Below are 9,237 nucleotides of genomic sequence, written 5' to 3' on the forward strand. Positions count from 1 at the left end.
TACCCACAGGGAGTATAGACACTTGAGAGAAGCTACACAAAGCCTTCATTAGTAAGTATTTCCCGTCCAAGAAGCTGTTTTTTGGAAAAGAGCGATTGCTATGGTGGAGCAACATGATGACGAGTCACTGTACGACTACGTCGAGAGGTTGTGAGATTATGCGCTATCTGCCCATTCCATGGGTTCGAGGAGAAAGACTTGGTGACCCACCTATACAATGGGTTACTTGATCATGAGAGAATACTAGTGACGTTGTCTGCAACGGGAGTGTGCTGAATTTGACTCCTGCTGAAGCTAGAGTTCAAATAAATGAAATTGCTGAAGGGACTAGGATTTTGGGAAGGACGTATACGAAGAAAGGTGCTAATGCTGTGAGTTCCAGAGATCCTGGATGGAAGAGTGAGATCACTGAGTTAAAGAGTATGATCAAGAGTATCACCCTTGGTAATCAGAAGCCAGCACGACTATGCGGTATTTGTGCAGATGAAAGCCATCACACTGATGCATGCCCGCAATTGCAAGATCCAACTATTGATGAAGTGCACTCTGTGGGAGGTTTTGGGCCTTCCAAACCTCGGTATGAGAACAACAACAACAACTACAATCAGAGAGAAAATAACAACAACAACTACAACCCAAGGGGCAATGATCATCCTGGTTTTAGATGGAGCAAACCGGCTGGTGGGAAGAATCAACAACAATATCAATACAATAACCACTACCGCGCTCCATACCCACCAAAGTCACAGGGGCCATCTACAAAGGAAATGCTCAAATCTTTGACCCAACACTTCACCACTCATGTCCAGAAGACAGAATCAAGCATAAAAAGTCTTGATAAACAAAGTGGGAAAATCGTCAAAGCTATCTCTAACCTCACTCAACAAAAGCTATCTCGACCGAGACCCAGTGCTGATGTCCGTGACTCCAAACTGCTAAGTGCTGACGACGATTATGAGGACAGAGGTGACTTTCAAGTTGAGGCAAGAAAACTATGTGAGGCCGAATTTCCCTCCGTTGTACTCTGAGAAACCACCTGCACCATTCCCAGAAGCCTTGAAAGACATGCGTAGACCTGCGAACGACAAGGAAATCTTCGAAATGTATAGTAAGTGTGAGGTAAACATCCCTTTGCTTAAACTCGTCAAGAGGTTCCTCGTTATGCTATGTTCTTGAAGGAGTTCTGAACCATGAATAGGAACCAGAAGCTAAAAGGTAAGCACAAGGTGCAGGTCAATGAGAGTGTTTCTGCGGCCATCCAACAAAAGATAGCAACTAAGTGCTCGGATCCAGGGATGGTGAGTATTCCCTGTACTATTGGTAAGACTAAGATTGATAGGACCATGCTATATTTGGGTGCTTCTATTAATGTTCTGCCTTACTCGTTGTAAAAGTCGTTAGGATTAGGACCTTTGAATGAAACATGGATTGTATTCAACTAGTTGACAAGTCTATGGTTTACCCGAAAGAGATAGCCGAAGATGTGTTGGTCATGGTGGATAATCTTGTATTTCCTACGGATTTCTATGTGTTAGATATGAATCATAATGCGCAGGATGCATCTACCCTTCTGGGTAGACCCTTCACGAGGACAGCCAAAACTAAGTTAGATCTAGACACCGGGCGCTTACACTCGAGTTTGACAGAGATGTTGTTAGTTTTAACATATACGAAGCTACGACACAACCCTAGATGATAGCTCGGTATTTGCTATTGATAAGGTTATTAAACCCCCCGAACTATGTTCGGATGCACTGCGCGCCCCGTTCCCTAATTCTGCTTTGGGCGGTAGCCCCACCTCTCTAACTACACAGGGTGAGAAACCTGCTAGTACTGTTGTCCAGGTTACAAAGAAAGCAAATGCACGGCCCCAAGTTGAGTCGAAGTGTGGGGGAAGTAAGACTAAAAAGGTAAAGCAAAGGTGGAGAGTTGCAGAGGTGAATGGCCTAAAGTTCAAACCCTTCCATGACTGTTTCATAAAAGAAATTCTGAAATCGGAGGTTCTAAAGGGACTTAAAGACACTGGTTGACTCATTCTATGTCATGCCACGACGATAACTAAGGCGCTGATCGGAAGGCAACCCGAGGGAGCATTACTGACGTTTCTCCCATTATTTTATTTTGTTTTCTTTCTTTTTCAGAAAAAAATCGCGGCATGTAGGAAGCTATCGTAAGAGTATAAACGATACCAATCTCCCTCAGCTACACGTGTCACGATCATGACACTATGTCACGATCGTGACGCCCGTATAAAAAAATATAAAAAAAACACAAAATCCACATCAGCCCACTCTTTTTACCCTCAGCCGACCCTAACTCCTCTACCCCTTCCCTCACGACCAAGACCTCACAATAACACACCCCTACCCCCCAACATTCTTCTCCTTCTTCCCCAAAACACCTAAATCCCCATTGCTACTCAAAACTCAAGCTTTTCACCACCATTATACACCAAATCCACTCTAAATCTCTACACACAACCCCTACCATCATTCTCTTCACTAATCCCCTCACATTCACCCTCAAATCACCAAAATCAATCAAGAACCCTAAACCCCAAATTTCACAAATCTACCTCAAATCCACCTTTTCCTCCACTAAATCGACAAACACGACCTGATTCGCGCTATACTTTCGACCTTTGAAGCGGTGTTCGAAGGAGAGAGGGAACAAAGCAACCACGACCGTGAGGGAAGATTTGAAATCGCGCCCGAAATTAACGTGTCACGACCGAGACCCAACCATCACGATCGAGACACAGTCTCAGTCGACGCACAACGAAATCCAACCATCACGATCGAGACGTCTTCATCACGATCGAGATTCACTCCCAGTTGATAGGTCATGACCGAGACATACCCATCACGATCGTGATACGGTCTTAGTTCTCACCCGCTCCACTTTGCGTTTGTCGTCGTTCAGGTATCCTCGAGCAGTCAGTCTGGTTTATTTGTGGCGGTGACCACTATATATTGCTAGATTGTGCTTGGATTGTGTGCAATGGCTCCAAAAAGCAAAGACGAAATTCCGACAAAATTGACCGTATTGTCAACAAGGACGTGGTCCAGACACGATTTCCGTATACGACCTTATTATACAGTTTGGGTTTGCGAGATATGACCTAGGAGATGTTTGCCAAAGCAGGGTTGGGAGGTTTCTTGGGGCTAAGTATGCCCACCTTCCGAATTTCACTCGTGAATTTCTGAAAACCCTGACAATCTGTCAAGACGACCAGAGCAACAAGATCCTATCCATTGAATGGCGGTCGAATAACAAGAAATGGACGCTGAATCATGATCAGATCACCCACGCGCTAGGGGTGACCAAAGCGGCAAAATGGGACGACGACATCGATAACGATACAGTGACGGAATGGTGGACACGGGGTTCGGGTGAGTCATACGATGCTAGACGCACCACAGATACATCGATCACTTTCCCGCCATGGCGCCTTATCCACAATGTGGTGGCCATGTGTTTTGGGAATAGGGCTGAGAACAGTAAGATCTTGGTGAGTCAGCTGTTCTTAATGTACGCGTTCTCAGCTGAATGTGAGTTTATGTTCTGGATTGGCCGACGCAGTTTATGCAAGCTTGTCTAGAATCGTGGAAGGCACATTTTGGTGATATTGATGTAGGGGGATGATCACCCTTCTCGCCATCGAAGCGGGATGTAACCTGCATGATCAGCCTATCTTGGGAGCTGTCTATATGATGAGACCTGGTGTGTACGGAACATGTGGCTGAAATGGAAGGACGGATCCCTCAGATACCAGTTCGGGCGAGGCTATCAGATCAAGTTTCCGAGAGAGGAGCCCGTGGTATTTGGCACTTGGGCTGAGATGTACATTCCTCCTAAGGTCGTCCCCGCCGGTTAGCACTTCCCAATCCTCTCCCCAGCTCCTGCACGCACTTCTGCCACCGCTCCTACCTTCGTCCCCACGCCCGAGCAGCTGCATACATACTCAGAAGCCGGTGCAAGTGGCTCTGGCTCCCAGAGCTACTTCGATGAGCAGTATTGGCGGACGTAGATGGTGCAACAGATGGGCCAGCTGTCTCACCAGATGGGGGTGATGATGACCACGCAGCAGGAGATCTGCCAGAATCAGCGAGAGTTCCGAGCCGACATGATGAGCTTGCGTGAGGAGATGCAGCGCGACCAGGAGTTCCAGCACCAACAATGGCTTATATAGGATCAGCGGTGGGAGTACGTCAGAGCAAACTACTCCAACCCTACGCCTCCTGCCGCCGCCGCCGGCACCACCGACGACGCCGACGACAACGCCGACGAGTGATTTGGGGTATCTACTTCCTCTTTCCTTTTTATGGTGTCCTCTTTTGCTTCATTGAGGACAATGCACGATTCAAGTGTGGGAGAGGAGTCGACTTGCTTAGGTGTTTTCTGCTGATTTTTTTGGTGCTTTGCTTTTCTGCTGATGTTTTTATGTTTTTTGAGTCTACATATGTTGATGTGTTTTGCTATTTTTCTATCTATCAAGTCTGTATCAGATATTTTTGAACCTTTACGTTATTATTATTCAAAAGAAAAAATTAGAAAAACCCAGGAGAGTAAGAAGTGATTGGATCAAATAGGGGGGACTCAAAACAAAATAAATAAATAAATAAATAAAAAGAACAAAAGAACCAGACAAGCAAAATGGATAAAAAGGAAAAGGTGGATGCCAGAAAAGAAATAAAGAAAAGAAAAGAAAAAATAGTTCCTACCACTTTAGAGAATTTTGGTGAAAACCCGAAAGGGCGCCGGGATTACATTGTTTGTGATTATTTGACTACTTGGTTAGATTGATTGCATCATTTATTGGCATTGAAGACATAAGAAGGGAGTTGAAGGATTGTCTCGGGTTTTAAAATTACCAAGAGGGATAAGAAGTTAGTAATTAGCCTTTTATTCTTCTGTTTTTGAGCTTATTGACATCCATACTTCGCATGCTCACCCTTTCACTATTTCATGAGATTTGTTACACATTATTGGCGGTTGTATTAGATTCTAGGATTAGATTTCTATTTCTTGGAGTTCGATGCATATTGTTGTGGTTGTGCTATGCAGATTTCTTGATTAGGATTGGTGGTTGTGATGTATGGTTTGATGATATTAATTAGTGGTTTATGACATTAATTGAAGAGGAGGTATAAGAAGTGTATAGGCGAGTGGGAGACTTGATTTTTATCTCTATTATCATTATATATGTACCCTTACTCTTAGAGGAGATTAGGAGTCCACTTGTGCTTATTTGCGCATCACTTGGCTCGATTCGATTATTATAAGTGGAGACATAAGGAGGGATTTGGGTAGGTCATCTCGGAGAGATAAGGAGATAGATCGGAGTTAGGTTAGTGCTCATTTGCACTTGGAGTTCGAAATATAGTCGCTAGCAGACTTACCCTACGCTTACTGCAGACCTTTGTGCTTATAGGAGGAGTGAGTTTTATTTTGCTTACTCGAGGAAGAGCAAGGTTTAAGTGTGGGGAAGTTTGATAGGAGCTTGTTATATGGTGTTAACTAGCAACTGTTAGATTAGGTTTAGTGGTGTTTAGGTGCTTAACGAGTGGTATGCCCGAAATCCAGCTTGGAGTTCATTTATGGATTAGCGGGATGCTCGTAAGCGGTTTTGAGTGGTTTTATTATGAGATCCCGGTTGTGCTCACTTTTAGTGCATCCGGGATGGAGCTAGAGGAAATATGCCACGCCTACACCCCAGGAGAAGCCGAGAGGCGAAGCCGAGCTGCATCGACGCTTGCAGAAGAGAGAAGTCAATCTCTGGAGAAGATGTCACGACCGAGATGGAGCATCACGACCGGGATTCAGCCTCAGTTAAAGACATCACGATCGAGACAGGTATGTCACGACCGTGACTTAGCCGCAGTTGAGGTGTCACGACCGAGAGCCTCTTTCACGATCGTGACCACACACAAGGCTGAGAACATGAGCAAGATCACGATCGTGACCCCTGTGTCACGATCGTGATGCGGACACGGACGACCAATAATTGAAGATTTGATCCGAGATTTTATAGTTATTTCCACATCTTTTGATTTGTTTGCATTTTTTAATTCTGTTTTGTTAGAGACTATATAAGGCTTAGGAAATTAGGTTAGAATATTATCTTGCATTCATCATTCATTCATTCTTTTCATTTACGTAGAATTTAGCAGTAGCCAAGAGAAAGCTTCCACCTTTGTTCCATCTTCACCCATCTCCACTGGTCGTTTTCCCATCATCAGTCATATGTATCCATTGCTTTCTATAGCTATGTCTGGCTAAGTTCATCATAGTTCACTCTTAGACTGAAGCCATTGTTCTAGGTTTGTTGTGAGAATTCTAACGCTTATGTTCTAAGTTTAATTTCAGGATTGTTTTATAATCTCTTGTGCTTTATTAGTATCATTGATTGATCATGATTTTATCTAGGTTTCAAACTAGGTTGATTATTATCCATCATATTGCTAGGATAGATAATTCAATTTGAAAAGTCTTGTCTTTAGTTAGCGAGCATAATTTGCAACTATTTGCAAGTGCTTATTATGTAGAGATTATAAACCTGTGTCGAGTATCGGTGATTTGCAAATGGTATTGCATAGTCCTACTTATCATTGATCTTCATGCTGTTGTGCTTTTGAATCTTGGGATATCCTTGGTTATTGCATAATAAGGGTTCTAGGACTATTTGGACTAGTTGCTATTTACGAACAAAGAGTAGGACAACCAGATTAACCAAATCAGAATATAAGTTAGTAGAATTTGATGATCAACATTCCAATTGAATAATGCGCTAATGCTAGAGGAGTGAGCTTCATACCCATAATTGTTTACAACTCAACCAATATATTGCTTTCATACTTGCTTAATCGGCTTAGTTACTAAGATCACATACAAAAACCCCCAATTGTTACTACTTGGTAGCATAATAGGAAATAAACTATCGTTCTGGCTCTCTTTGGATTCGACCCTTGCTTACCACTTTACTAGTGGATTCTTTAGTTGGTTATCTTTGATAGGGACAACGACCTTATCCCCCCATCAAATTTTGACGTTGTTGCCGAGGAGCCAACTGTTATAGTTTATTTTTGTTTGTGTTATTACTTTAGTGTGGACCTATCTTATGGTCCGCACTCGCGCTACTGATCTAGATTTATTTATTTACGATCCATGAGATAGAGAGGACATTTCTGCAGACTTTAAGGCAAGGTATTCATGACTTGGTGATTGACAACATGGCTGGAAATCAAACGCTACGACAAATTACGGACCCAGACCTGACGCAACAATACCTAGGAGTAACGCTGCCCGCCCTAAATGATGGTGTTACGTTCGAGCTCAAGACTGGTTTCATCAATCTGCTACCGAAATTCCATGGCCTGGTTGGGGAAGACCCGATTATACATCTGAGTGAGTTTCATTACATCTCCAGCTGCAGTAAGCCGAGTAACGTCACTGACGAGCAGATTAAGATGAGAGCTTTTGGTCTTACATTGAAAAATAGTGCGCGGCAATGGTACTATTTGCTACCCACGAAGTAAATCGACACTTGGGAGAAGCTACACAAAGCCTTCCTTAGTAAGTATCATCCGTCCAAGAAGGTTGTTTCTTTGAAAAGATCAATTGCTATGGTGGAGCAACATGATGACGAGTCACTGTACGACTATGTCGAGAGGTTCGCGAGATTATGCGCTAGCTGCCCATTCCATGGGTTCGAGGAGAAAGACTTGGTGACCCACCTATACAATGGGTTACTTGATCAAGAGAGAAGACTAGTAGATGTTGCTTGCAACGGGAGTGTGCTGAATTTGACTCCTGCTGAAGCCAGAGTCCGAATAAACGAAATTGCTGAAGGGACTAGGAGATTTGGGAGGACATATACGAAGAAAGGAGCCAATGCTATGAGTTCCGGAGATCTTGGATGGAAGAGTGAGATCACTGAGTTAAAGAGTATGATCAAGAGTATCACCCTTGGTAATCAGAAGCTAGCACGACTATGCAGTATTTGCGCAGATGAAAGTCATCACACTGATGCGTGCCCGCAATTGCAAGATCCAACTATTGCTGAAGTGCACGCTGTGGGAGGTTTTGGGCCTTCCATACCTCGGTATGAGAACAACAACAACAACTACAATCAGAGAGACAATAACAACAACAACTACAACCCGAGGGGCAATGGTCATCCTGGTTTTAGATGGAGCGAACCGACTGGTGGGCAGAATCAACAACAATATCAATACAATAACCACTACCGGCGCTCCATACCCACCAAATCCACAAGGGCCATCTACAGGGGAAATGCTCAAATATTTGACCCAACACTTCACCAATCATGTCTAGATGACAGAATCAAGCATAAAGAGTCTCGAGAAACAATGTGGGCAAATTTCCGAAGCTATCTCTAACCTCACTCAACAAAACTTGAGGAATCTTCCCTCTCAAACCGAGAGAAATCAAAGAGAGAACGTTAGCGCTGTGCACTTGAGAAGCGGACGAAAACTCGACGAAAAGATGGAAGAAGAGATGCTGCGAAAGGAGTCTGAACAACTATAATGACCGAGACAGGGGTGTCACAATCGAGATTTGGCCTCAGAGGAAACGTCACGATTGAGACAAAGGCATCACAACCAAGATGACGGTGATTTGGTTTCCGAAAAATTTGACGAAGAAGGTCACGACCGTGACACTGTGTCACGACCGAGACTAAGCCCCAGTTTTCACCATCACGATCGTGACCAGCTATCTCGAATGAGACCCAATGCTGATGTTCATGACTCCAAACCGCTAAGTGCTGACGACGATTATGAGGACATAGGTGATTTCAAGTTGAGGCAAGAAAACTATGTGAGGCCAAATTTCCCTCCGTTGTACTATGAGAAACCACCTGCACCATTCCCAGAAGCCTTGAAAGACATGCGCAGACATGCGAACGACAAGGAAATCTTCGAAATGTTTAGTAAGTGTGTGGTAAACATCCCTTTGTTTAAACTCGTCAAGAGTGTTCCTCGTTATGCTATGTTCCTGAAGGAGTTCTGAACCATGAAGAGGAACCAGAAGCTAAAAGGTAAGCATAAGGTGCAGGTCAGTGAGAGTATTTCTGCGGCCATCCAACAAAAGATAGCAACTAAGTGCTCGGATCCAGGGATGGTGAGTATTCCCTGTACTATTGGTAAGACTAAGATTGATAGGACCATGCTAGATTTGGGTGCTTTTATTAATGTTCTGCCTTACTCGTTGTAA

The sequence above is a fragment of the Phyllobates terribilis genome, unplaced genomic scaffold (genome assembly GCF_046119375.1).
Source record: "Phyllobates terribilis strain yellow unplaced genomic scaffold, ASM4611937v1 Scaffold_4713__1_contigs__length_57959, whole genome shotgun sequence".
In the NCBI taxonomy this organism is placed as follows: Eukaryota; Metazoa; Chordata; class Amphibia; order Anura; family Dendrobatidae; genus Phyllobates; species Phyllobates terribilis.